The sequence below is a fragment of the Bidens hawaiensis genome, unplaced genomic scaffold (assembly GCF_021521415.1).
Source record: "Bidens hawaiensis isolate Kalapana, Puna unplaced genomic scaffold, B.hawaiensis_p1.1 tig00020038_1, whole genome shotgun sequence".
Classification (NCBI taxonomy): Eukaryota; Viridiplantae; Streptophyta; class Magnoliopsida; order Asterales; family Asteraceae; genus Bidens; species Bidens hawaiensis.
The window spans coordinates 218,717-240,251 of record NW_027493050.1 but is presented as its reverse complement, the minus strand read 5'-3'; the positions used below and the strand labels follow the sequence as shown (position 1 = coordinate 240,251).

At 38.1% G+C, this 21,535-nt stretch overlaps 1 pseudogene across 1 annotated transcript; it reads right to left on the bottom strand.

The window, feature by feature from the left end:
* Nucleotides 1–1,784: 1,784 nt before the first annotated feature.
* LOC143559786 (primary amine oxidase 1-like) lies at nt 1,785–16,563 on the bottom strand (annotated as a pseudogene). The gene is made up of 5 exons (XR_013139999.1): nt 15,433–16,563; nt 13,814–13,927; nt 13,209–13,720; nt 9,531–9,537; nt 1,785–2,069 (listed from the first exon to the last, which is right to left on the bottom strand). The product of XR_013139999.1 is annotated as a primary amine oxidase 1-like (transcript).
* Between the last annotated feature and the right edge of the window lie 4,972 nt (nt 16,564–21,535).

The following is a 21,535-nucleotide window of genomic DNA, read 5'->3' as shown; positions in this document are numbered from 1 at the left end:
TGGTTTACCAATCGAACCAAACCCTCTAACATTTAATGATAGAAAATTCATCGCAAACCTGTTTGTAACCCTTCGCCTTCAATGGAATCTGAAATCAAGCTTTCGAACCCATGTAGATTAACTCCTAACCTCTCACCAAAATCGATTGTGGCTTTCGTTTCATCATTGATGGCCGACTTGTTATCTGGGACGGGGACTTCCTCTTCGTCGACAGCCTTCTGAATATTATAGTTCAACTCTTTGTCTTCTGGGACGGGGACTTCCTCTTCCTCTTCGTCGACAGCCTTCTGAATACTATTGTATATATGTAATACACATAAATGCACATATGCATTATATTGACAGTTTTTTATTTTTATATTTTTATATTTGTATTTTTTAGGAACAATATCATCTTATTAAATTGAGGAAACAAAAAACATCGCAAAGTTTTATTGTTTTAATGTTAAAAATAATTTCATATTAGTTCTCTCTTTAAAAAGAGTTATTTCAGAATCCCACCCCTATATATATTAAGCAAAAAAAATAATTCGAGCAAAACAAACCGAGCCGAACAGAGCGAAGCTTTGCTCGTGCTTGGCTTGTTTTCAAATCAAACCAATCCGATCGACTCATTTCCAAATCGAGCGGAAACTGGATGAGCATTTTTTAAGCTAGCGACGAACGAGTGACGAGCAGTTTGAACAACCCTAATGACTAATGAGAGATATGTTGAAAATGCTCTAACCACAATTATACTATCATGGATTCGTATCAATATTTTATTAAAAAAAATTCAAATGCTTGAATAATATGCAACAAGATAACTAACATGTATTTTCCTCTGGTCGCAAGTCCCTAACATTTTTTTGTCAATATTTCTGGAATTTTGTGAATAGTCAACGTGTTAATTTTGATTAAAAAAGTTTTGTTATTACAATAATAGTTTATACAATGCAATATGAATTTTAAAAGTTATCGTTGACTTTCAATCCATGCGACTATGCAAGTGTGTGACAACTTACATGTTCAAACCCATATCTGCTGACTTTTACCCAATCTTTTCAGACCCGGCCTGGACATTGACCCGGACATCTTACCGGGTCACAGGTCGGACCGGACAATGACCCGGATGATGTCATAAATAATATATATATATATTATAATAAATCAATACAAAAACTTTTAACTTTAAATGATATACCGTAATTGTTTTGAAGTTGAGTCACCTAAGTCTAACAAAAAGTTGTTTCACTAAAATTCTAGTTTTTATTGGGCTTTGATTTTAGTCACCTAACTCTTATTTAGAATGCCCAAATAATAGAAGCAGTAAGGAAGACCTTAAGACATTGTCTCTTTCATTCACCCTAATCTAGTATCACCATCTAGCACAGTCGCCGTCCTCTAGTTGTTGGCTGGAGAAAAAAAATATTATTTCTCATCATTACTCATCTTGTTTCTTTCAACGAAGACGGTATACTCTTTTTCACCATATATCTTGACCGGCCATAGTTGGGAGTGAAGGCAAACGAAGATAACCATTAGAATTGATAGATTTTGGATGGATTCTGTTCTTTTCTAATTGAAAAAAGCATTTTACCGGGTCCGGTCCGACCTCGAACCGCAAAAACCGGCCGGGTTTTTTGAAAACGGGCAAAATATGAGAACCGGACCGGTGTTTGTACCGGGTCCCGGTTCGACCGGTCCGGTCCGGGTTTCAAAACATTGCTTTTCCCATTCACTTAGTTTAAAAATATTTGTTTAATTTTTAACACCATGTGAGCATAGACGCATATACACCACACTTTAGATATAAGTATGTAAGTTATTACTTCTTACTTAAAAGAATGAACTGCTACATCCTATATATAACCTTTTTGGTTGTTTTGCGTTGGAATACCGACCATAGAGGATTTTTTTTCTTGGCTTCTTAACTTTTCATCAGTGGGTTTCTTTCAAAAAAGTTTACAGGTCGTAGCTCGAAACCGTCAGCACGTGTTGCCATCACCGGAAAATCTTCTTGGCAAGGTATGTGATGAAGGCCTATAGTGTACCATAAAACTATATCTCTGTTCATAATAGATCTGTTCCTGCAATCACCCAAAATAAAATGAAATGATCAGTGATGACGTGGTACCTGATGCGAGGATCTTCTAATTAAATTCTGATTTTTATATCTTTAAATATTTTATGTTTATCTTGTTTTCAACTTTATCTCTTTTTATTTTAGTATAAGTTTGGTTTGAAGGTTATGTATTATTCAGTTTGATTAAGTTTACTGATATAGGAACATTGTTCTTGAACCTTTGGTTCGGTTTTATCGTCTATGATTATAATGAGTGTCTCGAGCCATTAATCGCCTCCGTAACTACCTCAGTACCCTTACTCATCCATAAGCTTAACAATAAAGAAGCAGCTCACAAGATAGGGAAACTTAGGAATAAAAGAGCGGCAAACATAAGCTGCCAGAGGGGGAAGCTTGACACTTGCCCAATAAGATTCCTAAGTTGACCATGAAGCTCATGCTACAGTAATGTCAGAAAAAGTCACAATTGACCAAAAGATGGTGTCCGCCATAAAGTAAAAGAAACTGCAAGACAAAATAAAACCTGAGCGTAGGTTACACAAAAATGGCATGCACCCGATCTGCATAAGCTAAAAGGAGAGCGAACATTTTCTACTTAAGAAGCTTCAGCTTCTCCCTAGGGAATCTTCTGACTGCCAATAAATAGAGCATTTCACCAAAGGTATTTTCATTCTCAGTCACTCTATTCTCTATAGACTCTCTCTTCATACTTATCAACCTAAATACCAGATTACTTATTCTCACATCGGAGGTTGATCGCAAGAGACCTCCTCATGCGGTGAGACTAACCGGTCGTGCTTTTCTTTTATTCTTTGTAGGAATAGGAATCTTCGATAGGATCACACTCTTGAACCGCCATACTATCATTGTTCGCTATATTCATTGTAGCAACAAGTGGCGCCCACATTGGGACTAGCGCTACTCAGAACAACAATTACGGTAGCTTTAGTTTCATTGTTCTCAAGTATTATCCTTTTATGGCTGAAAAGAGTAAACCTAATCAAGGCATTCCTATGAACGATGATTGGCCGGAAAACAACTACTCGTCGGAGGAAAAAGTTAGATGTAGTTCACTGGAAATGAGCAGAACTTTGGTCATGTCATCACAATCCTTTGAGTTCCCAACACCACACTCGTCTAGAAGTGGAACATTCTCCCCAAGGAGTGATTCTCTCCTTCCGATAGAAAGAAAAGATATGACGTCGGAGGGTGCTAAACGGAACTTCCTTCAGCTCAGGGAGCTGATGAACAGTTATGCTCAGGAAGAGCGAGCTAAGAGGGTGAGAATAAGGTTAGATTATAACGAGGAACCTGAGATCACACTTTTCCCCATGCCTCGCCCATTAAACACGAGCACACCTTCTCTGTTGGAAAGAAATGCTCAGGACCCAGCAGCTCGCATATAGGAGAATATGAAAACACAAGCTCTCATTTGGAAATGGTAAGCCTCACAGCTTCACCCATAACCCCTAATGGAACATGAGAATTCACCACGGAACAACTTTTTCAAAGCTCGCCTGCTGTGGTACCTCCCTAAACAAGTACCTCTCTGGCAGAACCTTTAATGTCATTATCTCTGGCAAGAAGCATGATAGCAGCACCTATGGTTGAAGCTAAATGCTCCATGCCTTAAGCTTACCTACAACCAGGTCTCATGCTGCCCGGTATGACATACCCTCATATGACCGCCATGATGATGTCTCAACATGGCCAACCATGGCCAGAAGGCTTACAATGACCCAGCTTCTCAAGGCTTCCCAGCCATGAGCCATCCCATGGTAACCCAAGCTCCAAGTATCATCGCAACTAATATAGGCGACTTGGAACACTTGGAACCTTACCAACCTTACAAGTCGTCAACCTTATCATGCTTCTTTGAATATATAACAAACTTTGTGTTCCAAAAAAAATCAAGATGCCGACTAATGCTAAGACCTATGATGGAATAGAAGACCCTGAAGCTCATCTTCAGATCTTCACGGTAGCAGCTACCGTAGAAAGTTGGAACAATGTTGAGTGTTGTCACATGTTCATACTAATGTTGGTAGGACCTACCAGACTTTGGTTTAACTCCCTTCCGTCAAGATGCATAGCTTCCTTTGATAACTTATATCACAACTTCTTGACTAACTTCACTCAACAAAGAAGGTGCACCAAAGACGCAACTGTCCTACATCAAATCATGCAAAAGAACACGAGGACCGTAGAGTCTTCATGGATAGATATACGAAAGAATGCTTGAATTATAATGGTACTTCGGGAAAAAGATGCATGTGTTCGGCTACATGAACACCATAAAAACCAAGAACCTATTAAGAAGATTCCACGAAAACATTCCTCAAACCATGAAAAAATATTTATAAAATACAAAAGCTTACTTTCGGGGAGGGGGGGGGGGAGCCTTGGATAATCAAGAAACAAGGAAACGTGACCATAGAAACTGAAGAAGCTACCCCTCAGAAGGGAAGAAGCCTCGGTTCCTGTCGTTCGTTGAGAAGTGCCTTTAACAATGACATCGAGCACCATACTAATGATTGTTTCCAGTTGAAGAAGCTTATTGAAGACGCCATTCAAAGTGGTGAGTTAGCTCACCTACTCAAGAATCCAAAATAAGGTAAAGGGGGCGGAAAGAAGGTGTTCGAAGTGAACAATATTCATATCTACAACAAAAGGAGACGGGTGCTCGCATGGAACCAACATAGCATATGCTTCCTTCCGACCAACCCTGATAACCAAGTCATAACTCCGGTCATTGTAGAAGCTGAGCTTAATGGCTTCCCCATAGACGGAGCTTACATGGACTGTGGGGCCGCAACGGAGGATATGTATGAAATATGTTTCCTAAAGACCCCTCAAGAAATTAAGAATCAGCTCCAACAAACCAACAACTCTCTCTGAAGTTTCACTGGAGTAAAGGTAGTTCCCCTATGGAAGCTCACTTTGGACGTTCGGTTGAGAGACTGAGACCTCTCACGAGTTGAGAAGCTTACCTTCGCAGTGGCCATGTATCCATCGAACTACAATATACACATTGGAAGAACTGGAATTGCAACTTTCGATGCAGTAGTGTCCACAACCCATGGCATGATGAAATTCCCCACCACATGAGGAATAGCTACGATGGTACCAACACAAGAAGCTTTACTCATAGTTTCCGTGGAAGAATCATGGGAGCTCAATGAAGACATAAAAGATGACCTGGTGTAGGAAATAAGCATCAATCCAACTTACCCTGAACAAACCATCAAAGTCAACAGTAAGCTTCCCTCTCAGACCATGTGTAAGCTAATAAATTTATTGCAAAAAAGTAAATATGTTTTTGCATGGTGTCCAAACGGCATGACAAGGGTTCCAAGGGAATATGCTGAACATTCCTTGAACATCTCACCCACACATAAACCATTCTCTCAAAAGAAAAGAAGCATGGCTGCTGAAAGAAGCCTAGTTGCCTGCAATGAGGTGGACACGCTTGTCAAAGCCAACATACTCCGAGAGGTAAGATACCTTTCTTGGATTGCTAACCCTATTATGCTAAAAAAATATTATGGATATTGGAGAATATGTGTGGATTTCAAGGATCTTAACAAAGCTTGTCCCAAGGATAGCTTCCCCCTACCAGAGATCGACTGGAAGGTAGATTCCTTTACAGGCTTCCACTACAAATGCTTCTTGGATGCTTACAAGGGTTACCCCAAAATCTTAATGAAGGTTGAAGAAGAAGAGAAGACCGCATTCCACACCGATAAGGGAATCTTTTGTTACAAGAGGATGGCCTTTGGCTTGAAGAATGTTGGGGCTACATACCAAAGATTGATCGACACACCTACTCGAATTAAATTGGAAAGAACATGGAAGCTTATGTTGATGACTTGGTCATAAAAAGAAAAAGTCAGAAAGAAATGCTCAATAACATTGAAGAGACATTCCAAAATCTTAGAAGCATCAACATGAAAATCAATCTAGTAAAATGCTCATTTGGATTCGAATAAGGTAAATTTTTGGGTCATTTAATTGATAAACAAAGCATAAAAGCTAACCCAAATAAGGTACACGTTGTTCTTAATTTGCATTCTCCAAAAACAAAGAAGGAGGTTCAAAGCCTGACTTCTTTCAAAATCAGTAGAAAAGTCTTTACCCTTCTTAAAACATTTAAGAATTGTAATGAAAAGAAAGATTTTCAATGGACTAGTGAGGTAGAAGCTGCCTTCCTAGCCCTGAAACAACATCTAGCTTCCTTGCATGCTCTAGCAACTCCTCAAGAAGGAGACGTAATCATAGTTTACCTTTCTTTTGGAAGGGAACTATCAGCTCAGTGCTTATTTTGGAACGTGAAAAAGTTCAAATCCAAATCTATTTCATTAGCAGGGCACTACGAGAAGCTAAGCTCAATTACACGCCCATCGAGAAGTTGATCCTAGCACTCGTTCACACAGCTCAAAGGCCAATAAGATACTTCCAAGCTCATCATGTGAAGGTGGTCACAGACAAGCCTACAAGGTCCATCTTGGAAAGCCCAGAAATAGCAGGAAGGCTAGCCAAATAGGCAATTGTCTTAGGTGAACATGACACAACAAATAAGCTTAGAAAGGAAATAAAGGAGGAAGTCTTGGCCGACTTTCTAATTGAAACACAAGAAGAACCTATGGAGGTGAACGAGTTAGAAGAAGGTGAACCTGTTATCCCCTTTGGGAAGTGGACACTCTACACTGATGGAGCTTCGAGTATAAAAGGTTCTGGAGCTGGTCAAATATTTACAGTCCCCCGAGGAACCGAACTTATGCACTCCGACAAGATTTCCCATGTATCAACAATAAAGTCGAATACGAAGATTTAATCGCAGGGCTTTGCCTAGCAAAAGTGATGAAGATCCAAGAAGTAAGCGCCTTTGTTGATTCAAGATTGGTGGCGAGCCAAGTGAATAAAGAATTTATAGCAAGGGTACCTTCGATGTTAAAGTATAAGCAGAAGGTCAAAGAGCTAATGAAGGAATTCAAAAGCTGTAGCTTAACTCAAATATCCAGAACCTAGAATAAGCAAGCTGATTCCCTTACTAAGCTGGCTTCCCTAACCATCACTCACTTAACAAAGAAGGTACTGGTGTAAGTCTTGAAGAGCCAATCAATTGAGGAACAAGAAGTACTAGACATCATTGAAGAAGAAGGGATCACTTGGATGACCCCCATAATAAAGTTCCTCAAAGAAGGGAAGCTTCCCACCAACGAAGGAGAAGCCCTAAAGCTCAAGCTTAAGGCGAAACAATACGTGATAGAAGATATTGTCATATACAAGAAGGGATATTTGAGCCCCTTGCTATGATGTACGGGACCATATCGGAGCAACTCTCTTGTGACAGAAGTACACCAAGGCATTTTCGTGACACATTCTGGTCCAAGGTCGGTGGTAACTAGGTTAATGAACCTTGGATACTATCGGCCAACAATGCACATGGACTCTACGGAGGCCATCCACAAATGTGAAGCTTGTCAGCTCCACGCTCCCATAAAAGAAACCCGAAGCACAACTTGGTACCCATTATTGTTGTGTGGCCTTTCTACAAGTGGGGAACGAACATTGTTGGTCCCTTCCCTGAAACAGCTGGGAAGGTGAAATTCCTACTAGTAACCGTTGATTATTTCACCAAGTGGCTAGAAGTTAAGCCTCTAGCTTCTTTCAAAGAGAAGTAGGTAATAAACTTTGTATGGGAGAACATAATTTGAAGATATGGAATGCCAGGTGAAATAAGTTACTGATAATGGGAAGCAATTTGCTGAGAAGCCATTCAACCTTTGGTGCAAGGAGCTGCAAATCAAGCGAGTGTTTAGCTCAGTAGCATACCCTCAATCCAACGGTAAAGTTGTACGAATGAACCGTTGCATCGTTGAAGGTATCAAGGCAAGGTTGGGAAGGTAGGACAAGAATTGGGTAGAAGAGTTTTGAAGCGTCCTTTGGGCTATCCGGACCACGAAGAAAACAGTTCATGGAAAAACACCATATAGTCTTATCTTTGGATCAGAAGCTGTCATCCCCGCAAAAATTGGGGTAAACTCAAGAAGGGTGAGAAACATGAATAAAGAAGTCAATGACTCTTAGGTTATGCTTAACTTTGATCTCCTGGAAGAAGCCTGCGAGGAGGCTGCTATTGAGGACGCCTGATATAAGAAGAAGCTGGAAGCCTTCTACAACACAAGGGTAAGAAAAGATGTGTTTAAACCTGGAGACTTGGTCCTCAGAAACAATGAGGCCAGCAGGCAATCCGACACAGGAAAATTGGGACCCAAGTGGGAAGGTCCCTATATCATCAAGGAAGCTCATAGGGGTGGATCCTACAAGCTCAATGATATGGAAGGAAGAAATGTGCCACATCACTGGAATGACAAACACCTCAAAATTCTTATTTTTGGACAACATTTCAAGGTCCTTGTAATAGTCGTTTTGATTTAATGAAATTAGAAAGATTAATGTATAATGATATAATTTTAGTTACAAATTGTTTATTATCCTATCTAAGGGTCACCCCTCCAAGCTAGGCTCCATGAGGTCTAGCGTAGTTCCTACTCATGTAACGGATTGAGCTCCCAGGCCATATCGCTCAATAGGCAACAAGACACTATATCTTCCTATATATAGGTTGAGCCCCTAAAACAATACGAATCCATGTAACACTTAGAAACAAGTTATATCCATGAAACGAGAATGAGCATCTCTTACTAACTCGCTCCATAGGTATTAAAGCTTAGAAGCTTATCAAACTGATAAGCTCAAGAAGCTTAGGACTTATGCAACAATATACCACAAAACGAGTTAAGTAAAATCTTGTGGGCTGACAAGTGGATAGGATAGGCTTTACATCGGTTCTTGGTTACTAAGCTAAGGAAGGGTGTCTGCAACATCCCTCCTTAACGAAGTCTCAAAGACATTGCAAAATAACAAAAAAAACATATAAAACAAGTAGATAAGATAAACTACGAAACTAACTTGAAAAACATAAAAAAAACACCTTAAGAAGGTGCTACATACATCACAAGCATAAAGTAGTAATTGTTTACGCCAACAAAGGTACAGAACCAAAACACAAAGAAGCTTCACACACGAAGCTTAATAATGATAAAGCTACTCATCGCCAGTAGTGTCTTCACCTTCCCCACCAGAAGTTTTTGGTGCATCACCAAAGAGGTTCCCATAAAGCATGTCAGCGTCTATATCAAAGTCATCCTAGGGAGCCTCAACAGTGGCACGAGAAGGAGTATCCTCAACTTCTTGCACATGGGAAGGGGACCACTCAGAATCATCAGCTTGAGAAGGAGTAACCTCAACTTCCTCTTCATCTTCGTCAGCTGCCCGGTCAGCTGAATCCTCAACTTCAACATTAGCTTCATCTTGTCCATGACCTCCATCGGAGTATATTTCCCAGTAATCTTAGTAACCATAGTTGGGATTACATGATATGCAAGCTCCTTCTTGAGACCTTCTGGCTCAATAGCTTGGAAAGTCTAGAAATGAAGACCGTGACAATGAGCAACGACTTTAAGATAGGGTAAAGTCTTCATCTCCATTGCCCTCATAAAAGCGCAAAGTCAGTGGCAGCATGGGGTCGATAGCTTGAAAGTCCCTTAAGGGGACGACTTGTTAGACCTGCCTCAAAACCGATGGACAAGCCATGGTGACGCCCATGAGCAATGACCCTTGTATAAACTTCACCAAGGGCTGAATTAAACTTATCACTATGCAAGAGAATGGAAACGATCTACATGAGGAATACCTTGCTCAAACATCAAGCGTTCCTCATAAAAGAGTTCGTTAACTTGGGTCTGGAGATCGTCAATGGTAACATCAGTAACAACCTTCTCATCAACAAGCTTCTACTTCTCACTCTCCAGCTTCTCATGATCAACAGCCAGCTTCTTCTTCTCCTCAACAAGCGAGTTTCTATCTTGACTGACCTTTTGACACTGCTCATAAAGGTCCTTGGCATAAGCTTCCACCTTGTTCCACTCATTCTCGGCAGAAGCTTTAGCAACAACAAGCTCATGAACCAAGCGCTGTTCATGAGCAGTTAAGGTCGCAACCTCTCATTTGCCTCAACCAAGGCACTCTTCAGCTTTGCTTTCTCTTCATCCAGCTTCTTGATATCTCCCGGAGCATGAATCCATCGGCCCATACCATCAGAAATGAGGGAAACCAAGTAAGCCAAGTATTGAAAAATCTTGCCCATAACCTCATCATCAGTTAAACTTTCAACAATCACTTTCTCAGTTGGAAGAATACAATGAAGAAGAAGGTCCTGACAAATAGACGGCCTCTTCAACATATCACAGTCACGTACCCCCCAAGATTAACAAAAACAGAAGTTGATTCAGGATCAGGAACACCTTCCGATTGGCCAACAACACCTTTCCCTTTCGCTTTCTCCACCACAACAGTCTCAGCAGTAGGAGGCTTAACACTAACATGTTCTTTGTTCCCCTCCACCTTCTTATCAGCAGGCTCCTTGTTCTTCTCTACCTTCTTTTCAACAGTTGCAGTGATAGGCTTCTTAGCAGTAGTCTTAGAGACTTTCTTAGAAACAGTGGCCGAAGTATCCTTGGCAACAAAGGGCTTGAAAGGTACGTTCAATGGTGAAGGAGAAGGACTTATAGAAAGCTTCTCCATACCAGCAGGAGGAAAGCCGGTGATTGAAGCAACAAGAGCAGCATCCTTATCTATATCAATGAGATCAGTAGCAATGGATCTAGGAGAAGAAGTTCCCTTAAATCTCTTGCTACTCCGAGATGGGATAGGAGCAGCCTTCCTAACAGTATCTCTAGGAGGAAGCCCAAAAGAGGTGGAGGTTGGAACATGATTACCGGACTGACGAAACTCTTTAGTTCTTTCAACAACATTCAGATGGTTAAGTGTAACCTCAGCAGGCACAAAAGTAGTAGCTGAAAAATCCTCACGAGAAAGAAACTCCAGAGCACTAATCTCTGCATTAGGGACGGTGAAGATCAGACCTAAATAACGAAAGAAGCTTTCAAGAAAACATGTAATATACCTTTATCATCCATAAAGATCTTGGATTCAGTGTGGGGGTTAAGCCACTTGGTATTCATGCCTAGGTAAACCAGAAACTCCTTCGGGAAAGTTTGAAGTTTGCAACACACAGATTGAAGGCTCTTGAGGAAGCTAATGTCAAACTCCTCAACCTTTGTCTCAGGAGTGTTCAAAGTAAGCTCATGCTTCCTCCACACCGGAGGAAAAGACAAAATGGAGTCCGACACAAAAAAGAACTTATCTTTCCACGGAGAAGTAACCCCAACAGTCCTCGAAATTAACCCAGACTCGCATCGAGTCTTCTCCACAGTAAACCAATTTCCATACTTTGCAAGCGGAAAGAACCATCGATGCATAGGCAAGGAAGGTTCATAGCCTAAAGAACGACAAACAATCTCGAAATGCAGAACTCTCGCTACACCAACAGGAGCGAGCTATCCAAGACAAACACCATGATACTCCAAGACACTTAGAAAAAGCTTCAAAAAGGTGTATCAAAGGTTTGATTGATCAAAGTATCGATTTTAAAGAGCGAATTTACCATTAGAACGACTCGAAACTGGAGTGGAAGGGTTAGGCAATATATGCTTCAATTTAGCCCCAATTCCGTAGTCTAATCAAAATCGATCAAGTTCTGCCTGGGTTAATTTTGAAAATTGGGTAGCCATATCACCTTAGAACCCATAATCAAAAAAATAAGGAAAGAAAAGCGTTACATTTTTGGAAAGGAGAAGAAGGAATTAGGGATCACCGGATGAAAAAGAGAAGTTACAATAGATAAATAAGGGGAAATAAAAGATGAAGAGAGGTTAATGGCTGTTTTTTTAACTTATAAGCGATTTTTTGAATTTCAAATCCTCAAGGATAGGAACAGGTGGAAGGTCAGGATTAAACTAGCCACAACTTTAACCTTCAGCCTTATAATGACCTCCTGACGCAGGGGTCAAATCAATCAGACGCAGCAGGGGTCTAGTCGGTCAGACGCAGCAGGCAGCAGCCGTCAAACTAATAGAAATAATTACGAACCTTCCAACTTCCACCCTGAAGTTTCACAAACGAAACATTAAGGTTAGTTAGCTACCCACCATAATCTTAACAATAAAGAAGCAGCTCACAAGCTAGGGAAGCTTAGGAATAAAAGAGCAGCAAGCATAAGCTGTCAGAGGGGGAAGCTTGACACTTGCCTAACAAGATTCCTAAGTTGACCAGGAAGCTCATGCTAAAATAATGTCAGAAAAAGTCACAACTGACCAAAAGTTGGTGCATGCCATAAAGTGAAAGCAACTACAAGACAAAATAAAAACTGAGCGCAAGTTAGATGGAAATGACATGCACCCAGTCTGCATGAGCGGAAAGAAGAGCTGACATTTTCTACTTAAGAAGCTTCAGCTTCTCCTTGGGAAGCTTCCGACTGCATATAAATAGGACATTTCACCAATGGTATTTTCATTCTCATTCACTCTATTCTCTCTGGAATCTCTCTTCATACTTATCAACCTAAAGACCTGAATACTTATTCTCACGCCAGAGTTTGATCGCAGGAGACCCCCTCCGACGGTGAGACTAACCGATCGTTCTTTTTTTTATTCTTTACAGAAATAGGAAGCTTCGATAGAATCACACTCTTAAACCGCCATACTATCATAGTTCACTATATCAGTTGTAGCAACAATCTGCTACATATTTTTTAAAAAAATTAAATTAGATATATTCAAACTATAGTCACCAAGTTTCCTTGTGATATTACTTTTTTCGTTTATTTAAAGTCACTTAATATTCCGTAGGTGTTATAATGTTGTGAAACTATTTATAAATGTTACATCTTTTTCAACTATTCTTTTTTTCAAGTAAACTTGATGGGTATTCCCTAAATAATAATTAAGTTTTATAATTCATAAATTAAAGTTAAATTGAATTAAAAATTCCCGAGATTGTAACTATGATTCATATCTGTTTCATTAAGACAACTTATATTAATTTTTTTTTAACATTTATAAACTGTTCACAAAATTAGAACAATTAATGAAAACTGAATTGACTTTAGTGAAACACAAGTCTTTAAATAAATGTAATTAACACTTGTAAAAATTGGTTAAGAAAGAAAATCTGTGACTCCAAATTGCCAGGCCATCTTTTCCAGTACTCCTGTCAGCATAGAATCCTGAAGCCCATCTCTCCGACTTGTTATAGGCGGTCACCCACACTTGATACTTGGTGTAGGAACCGCGTATCTGCGGGTAATCCTCGTCCACCAGCAGAGAAACAGCGGGTTGCCCTGTGATCAACTGATAAGCAACATCATTTCCCAACTTTGTTTTCTTATTTGGGTTCACTAGTAACAACTCTGAGGCCTTCATCCCGAGCCTCAGGCGTGCATCATCTTCGGTTTGCGCAGTTTCTTTAACAACCGTCCAGTAACTTTTCCTTGGAGATGCTTTGGCCTTTTTGACTTTTAAGTTTGCTTTGACAAAAGAGTTGTTTTCACCATCAATATCAAGGTCAAGGTAATATGTGATGAAATGATCATGGTTGTTCCCTATTCTATTCTTTGCTATTAGTGGTCCATAGGTTCGTTCGTTGATATGGCCAGCTTGGCTTCATTTCCAGAACACCGCTAAGTCCTACCTGCAAGAAAGTTGTGGTTTAACTAAATTAATTTATTTCCAAATATTTTAAGAGAATCCATATAGCATTTGAATTTAGAGATGGACTTCATACCCCAACTTTTATGGAGCCACTTTGTTTGAATTCCCAATTGAGTATATAATCATAATTTCCTACTGTAGCTATCATTCTAACTACAAGATTAACTTCAGGTTCTCCACTTGTTATCTGCACATATGAATCTCATGTTAATATCAATTTAGTCTAATTGGATTTGTTTAAGAACAAAAGGACAATAAATATTGATACGAGTTAGGAGGTGCATGTGAAGTACACGCAAGGCAGAACATTAGAAAGGTAAACCATTCCAAGAGAGACCGGGGAACACCCTGCCCCTTCACCAGCAAAAGGATCCTTTACCGGAGTGCTGCCATATGACTAGCAACCCTGCCGGGTCGATCCAGATACCTCATTCTATATTTCTTCTCTTTAAAATGGCTCTCTCATATTCGGAAATTTCGTCTATTCTTTTCTTAGCCATTTAGAAAAACAAATCAATCTTAAAAGCTTTTATTTTTATTTATTATTTACGTAAATGAGTTAAGCATTACACATAGTATGCGTATGCCCGTCCCCCATCAGCGTATTATTTTGTTTTTCGCGCCCGTAACTCTTCCTATTAAATTTTTTATAAAGATTAAAATTCTTGAAATTAGACTTCTTAAAACTTCATGTGGAACGAGTTAAAAATGCTTTATGTTTAAATTTTCTTGTTCGAAGCTGGTGATCCAGCCCTTGCATTATGCCTTGTTCTTTTCGTCGTTTTATAAAATATTGCAATACGGTTCGCTGTGAGAAGATCATTCATGATCGATGGAAAATTTGTTGAAAATTGATTAACATTCGTGACCGGTTATCAATGCCGTTGTAATCATACTTAGTAAGTCACTGCTAATCGGTGGCAATTCTGCCCGTAGGTGGTAAATGGTCATCACTAGATATTGATTATCCACGTCAGCTAACGATCAGTGTTAACTATGTATCACTACTGATTAGTTGCAATACCCATTTTGACCCATTAATTAGCTAAACCCACTCACCCACCAATTTGAAAAAGTATACATGGCTGTAAACGACACAAACAAATACAAACGGGGCATGTTTGTGTTGGTTCGTTTAAATTTAATCAGACGAATTATTGAACATGAGCAATTAAAATGAACATGATTTACTTGTTTGAGTTCGTTCGTTAAGAAAAAAAATGTGTTCGTTAGCTATTTATATTCTTTCGCTAAAAGCCTAATATTATCCGGTTCACAAATGTAAATGAATACAAACGAAGGGACACCGAATGAATTAACTGAGCAACCACCAATTAATAGTAAGTAAACACGAAACCTAGCTAGTGTGTGAATTATAATAATAAAATAGAATAATTATTAATGGATGGCATTTTAATTTCATAAAACTAGGCATAATTGTAATAGATTAAAAGATTTAAATGAATACACATACAAACAAACTTTAACCAGACGTGAACTATCAAACGATTTAAATGAACGAATAGGCATATTTTCATGTTCTTTTAACTAAATTATCAAAAAGTTTGTTCGTAAAATATACGGACATCCAGCTAAACGACTTATGAATGGTTCACTTAATGTTTAAATCTTTTACATGGCTAACAATATAGTTTCTCTAACTTAAAATATGAAAAACGTTTTGAAGCTTACCACTTTTCCTGGAATACCAACTTCAGTATGTCTCCAAGCTATATCCCCGCTGTACCGCTCGAAAATACAGATCGTGCTCGGTACTTTTTGCGGCAGCCCATCTCCGCCAGCCATATAGCCATCCATATAAGCTGCATTGCTTGGACAGTCTGTCAAAGGCACAAGTGTAACAGCAGATCTTCCAAACCCAAATTCACCCACATCAAAGAATGTCCTATAGTACCATTCGCTACTCGGGTCCATATACGGAACAAATGTTTCAGATACATGCCCTCGGTACAGCACCCTTCGCCATTCGTGTTTTCCAGAATCAAATACAGATGCTGTCGATATAATCATGCCAGCCCGAGCGTTGAATCCCACATGAAATCTCCAATTCTTCCAGTTAATATTATGGCCGCTGATGATAAATGATTTATTGTTGTTCCCCTTACAAGGGACAGGCTCTGGTCTTCCAGAAAACTGAAAATCAGTGCCTTCAGCTTCAGGTAAAGTAGTTCTTCCCATATCTGCTATTATTTTTGTAATTCGCATCGATTCAATGTCTACCAGAATAACTAAACCTTCTATAGGTATTACGAAAACATTAGTGGTGTGTTCGCGATAGAAGCACGATAGTTTAACCACTCTTCGAGCGACGGATTCTCCAAACCATCCAATAGTGAAAGGAAAACATGTGATCCCAGATATGCTTAAGCCCCTTCTGACAACCAAATCTTTGAACTGAGAACTGTTGAAGGGTAATCTTGCGGCTTGCACTAGCTCGGTGAGAGTGAACGGTGGGTAACCGTCACCTTTATAAACATGTTCTGATGTGACTGAACCAGTTGTCAAATCCACAATGATTTCATGTGTTTCTCCACCACCGCGAATCACCACCTTCGCTTGACGATGAGGCATAGATTGATTTGGCTTGTCGGAATATAGCCATTGGAGCACATCATTTTTGTCTGGTTCTTCAAGGTCTACAAAGTGGAAATTGAGATTTGGAAGAGAAAAAAAGTGAGAAGTTGTGATAATTTGTTGAATCTTGAGGATTTCGTTAGGTGTTAGAGGATCCAAATGGTGATGCTGGCTACTGATGAACAAAAACTGGGATGCAATGACCACAAATAGTATGAGAATATCCATGAATTGATCCAAGGGAATGAGATGCTTGCAGTGTTAGAAGTTAGCCAACTATTGGCCCATGTTACCAGGTAACATGTTGTAAATGCGTAACATGTTGTAAATGCATCTTATGTGTGGCTTGCATTGTAAGCAAGTGATGAGTTAATATTATGATGATTTTGCTTTCTTGAATATAAATGAGTTTCATATAGCTTAAACTTAAAGTAGATGTTAAGGGCGTAATTATACTTATAATAATGATGAACTCCTAATATTTTTAATTGAATAATAACTGTAAAGATAATAAGAATAACAATAATAATATAAAAGCTTTAATATACTATATGATTGACTTCTCTACTGAATAACTCGTATCTATAATATATTATGTAGATTTATGTTTGAATAGATTATTGACGTTATCATATACTGAAAATATGTAAATTTTTTAAGGGGTGTATCATTTAGAAACAGCCTGATTATAAATAAAATTCAAGAGTGCGTACTTAATAATCGTCTATATAAAGAGAAATCAATTAAAAGAGGGTAACCGTATTTTAATTAAGACGTAATAAAATCTGATGATACGCTAACAATTTGTTATTAATATTTAATAAATAGAAAATTACTGTTTTGGTTTCATAGATTGCTTATATAATAAAATAAAGTATAATAAAAACAATATTTCTATGAATTATCAATAGATTGCGTATACAATAAAATAAAAATAATTAGCACAATATTTCTCTTTATTATCAATAGAACAAGTAGGAGTAGGCTAACTTTTAGCTACTTATTTTTTATGATTGATACTTCGATAGTGACATCTAATAAAATAATTATATCCCACTATTGATTTTATACGGTTAATTTAATTCAGTTTGATGCAATCTTACGTGTCACAAAGTGGATTCAAATTTTCCCAAACAAACAAAGCCAATTATTATAGATTAAATAAAAATTAATCTTGTTAAGATCGTTGATCTAATAATCTAAGCTACTTGAACACAATTCACAATCAATGAAACGCTAAACAAATGATCTAATCCTTTGAACGGATAGTATCACTTTAATTGAAACCATATTCGAATTACAACTTCAATTAGTATATGAGATGAAAAAGTTAATCAAAAGAATTCATTTGAGGTAAATAATAGATTTCATATGGAAGAACAACTATGTATTAACTATAACCGAATAATTACAATCTGTTGCTCTGCCTCAACCTTAGCTCATCATTCACACTGAATATTCTAGCAAGAAAGTACATGACAACTAACAAAAACGGTTACAAACTACTGATAAACTTAATACAAACAACTGCCTATAGGGAATCCTAAGCTAACTACTAATCGTTGTTAAAAAACTGATGTTCGAACCTTCAGTTGTTTGCCATCAGTTATTTGGATCTTCAATACTTTGTAGACAAGCTATTGTATCTTTAGTTCTTATGTCAACAGTTTAAAGCAATAGTTGTCAAAACCTCATAATAGAGAACAACTGATGTTTGAGCCATCAATTGTTTGATATTTGGTCATCTGGTTTTTGCAAGGTTCAATAATCTCCCCCCTGAACTGATGATGCTAAAACCATTTCTTTTTCTCCATTTGGGCTGAGTCTTTGATAAAGTTTAGAAACTCAATGCCAAGGCTGTCATCATCTTCCATTTCCGAAGGAAGCTCTAACAAACTTTTCAACAACTCTTCTTCCAGCACAGGTACATCTTGCAGATCCACCCTTTGTGTTTTACCATAATCAAATTCAAAAGTTATAAAGGAGATGCTTTTGATTTTATTCCATTTGATAACTTCAGGAATTGATTAGCTTTGAGCAGCAGCAGAAGTAATGGCCAAATTTGATAATGAAGACAAGGTGAGTATCAAATTAATATCATACACAAATCCCATTTTGGCATCTCTGTGTATACCCTCAATGGATTGTAGTTCTTCTTATTCAATCAATTGTCTTCTTCTGGCTTGCAGGGCTATTTATCTTGCATTTATGCTTTCTTATGCAGAGCTTGGAATCAGAGTAGTTGTTTTGAACATGTCTTTGCGTTTTTGAGAGTTTGATTGTTGATAAAGCTTTGGGTGCGTGGAAGTTACCTGAATTCTTCTTTCTTTCTTGTACAAGATCTCTGTAGCTAACCCTTAGCTTTTCAATTCTCCATTTGGCAGTCTTCTTTCTAGAATGAAAATTAGCCTCAGCTTAATCAACTTTCATTTTTAAGATCTCTATTTGCTTTTCTTATGAGATCCTAGAATTTACTACATCCCAGTTAGGTTCAGGATGATCCTGACTAGGGTCTTGTTTGAGAAGCCTTTCAATCCTTCCACATTCGGCTTGTAGCTCTTCATAAGTCCACCTTTTGAATTTGTAGAGGTTGAGAAAATAACTTATCATTATTACCCAATGTAACAGAGTTCACTATTATCGGTGTGTATAATAATGATCCAAACTCGGCTTACACTCAGGATGAACAGATCCTAAATGTGCTTTAAATCTAGGTCCCTATTTCAGAAAATCACACCGCTTATTAAGTCTTGGGCATTTAGTGTGAGACCCGATCATAGAATCAATGGTCAACATCTACTGCATGAGTGATTTTTGAGATGCTAAAGCATAAAATCGGCCATGATTTTCAACCTTAACAAATTCAAGTGTTAAAACTTTCAATTTAACAAACTGATAGAACGAATGAGAAAATTTGAATAACGAATGAGAGGATCATGTAACGAATGAATACCATGAATGAGATATAAAATGGTATTGTTTAAACAAATAAGCAATAATGAATGAAAGAGTAACGAATGTGATGCATTAGATAATGAATAAGCTAACGAATGAGAAACAATAATCACGAATGTGAGAAAGACGATAATGAGTGATACGAATGAGTGAATAGTGTAACGAATGGGCTACAGTGTAACGAATAGGTAATTAGAAACGGTTACAACAAATTAATAACCATCTAACGAATGAAGCTAGAAAAGAACGAATGGGCTCAAGAAATTAACGAATAAACATTCATCGTGTTCATCATTTCTAGATCCAAACCACTTCAAACCAATCCAAACACGTTCAAATCACTACCAAATCATACAATCAACTACTCAAACGACTCATAGTCCAATTCCAAACATCAACAAACCAATCCGAACATCAAAAACATCTCAGATCAAGTCCAATTTGACCCAAATACCTTTAACAAGATGAATAATTTCCCGCAAAAACTAATTTCATCAAACTTAAACAAGTCATTACAATTAAATGAACACATATGATCAGTGAATCATACTAAACAATCCTATCTAGTATTTAGACCTTAATGGATTAGATTATGTATTGAACAGTTCGTATATCAATTACGATACAACTAATCACAATTAACAATCCAATTACACATCAATTGAATCGAAATTCATTCCTAAATGCACTCAATCAGACATCAGGCTCTGATACCACCTGAGAAGCCTTGATCTGATCGATTACTAGCTTATTACATTACAGATCTAGTCTATTGATATGAATACATTTAGGTTTAGGATTGCTTATGTTAACTATGTGTAAGTGTGTGTATTGAGAGGATATTTAGGCAGAGTAACGAAAGGAAATTGGAATAATTCAGAACTGTTAATTAGAAATAAACATACAGGGGTATATAGAGACGAGGAGCTCAGTTGTTAGACATGCCCTAACCAATGAGCCTCATTCACTATCAATACATTACTATCATTCGTTAACTAAACGAATAAATACATACGTTACCCTCATTCGTTAACATCCCCTAACGAATGAGGACGAATAAACACACATATCTCATTGGTTATTAGTTATTCTAACGAATGAGCATTACAATAGCGAATGTAACTTAAATGCATTAACCAGATGACCCCTATACATTAGTCTAATTACATAATATGTTAAACAAAGACCGAGATGCAAAACGATGTACTAACACATCTCTTTCATGTAGAACTCAATATGTTCCAACAAACCCTACGAATTGTGTGAAACTAGGATACTCCAAATTCGGGAGTCAAAAAGTTTTATAAAACGTTCTTGGTGGAAACAAATGTGAGTGAAAGATCCCACTGAATTGAATTTGGTCCGGGAATATAAGAAATAGTGAGAATTCTTGATCTCCCTCAATTCTTGTAACATCCCAATTTTTCGTTCGGATAGTAATAATAATAAAATATGATAGGATAAGTAGGCTTTTAGATGGACTTAATTATGGACCAAAAGGGAAAGATGGGCCTTAGGTCCATGGGCTTAAGGGAGTATAAATACCCCTTAAACCCTAATCCTTTCCATTTTTATCCTAATCTACACACTATCCTATACCTTAGAAAACACACACAACACCATCTTATAACCCGAACCAAGACCTGAAGGCGAAAACCTGAGCTTGTTGGTGCTGGAACGTCGTGACGGACCAAAACAACATCAAGGCTTAACCGTGTTCGTAGTTCGACTCGTTCAAGGTACGTTTATAGTTAGAAATCGTTCGTATAGGTTCGGTTTGATTTGGGAAATCATAAATCTGCGTTAGTTTGTTATAAACGAACCCAAAAAAACAAATATTACTGGAATTGATTAGCATTTGATAGGTTAATTGTTAACCTAAAAGAACCCGTAACCTATATGCCTAAATCCACCCCTTAAACATCGATGTTAGGCCGATTTGATGGTTGGGGTTTGTAGGCGCTGGTCAGACGATTCCGTTGATATCAAAATCGTGATATTTGGTTAAGAAACGAAGGTTTAATTGCAGATCTAAGATCTGTTGACTATTTGCTGTTCTTGACGATTTTGACTTTGACCCTTGAGTCAAAGTCTGGATAAGAACTATGGGTGATTCGTTATGGGTGATTCTTTAGCTAGTTCGTTATGGGAGCTTAGCGAATCAGAGGGTGATTCGTTAGCTAGTTCGTTATGGGAGCTTAGCGAATCAGAGGGTGATTTGTTAGCTAGTTCGTTATGGGAGCTT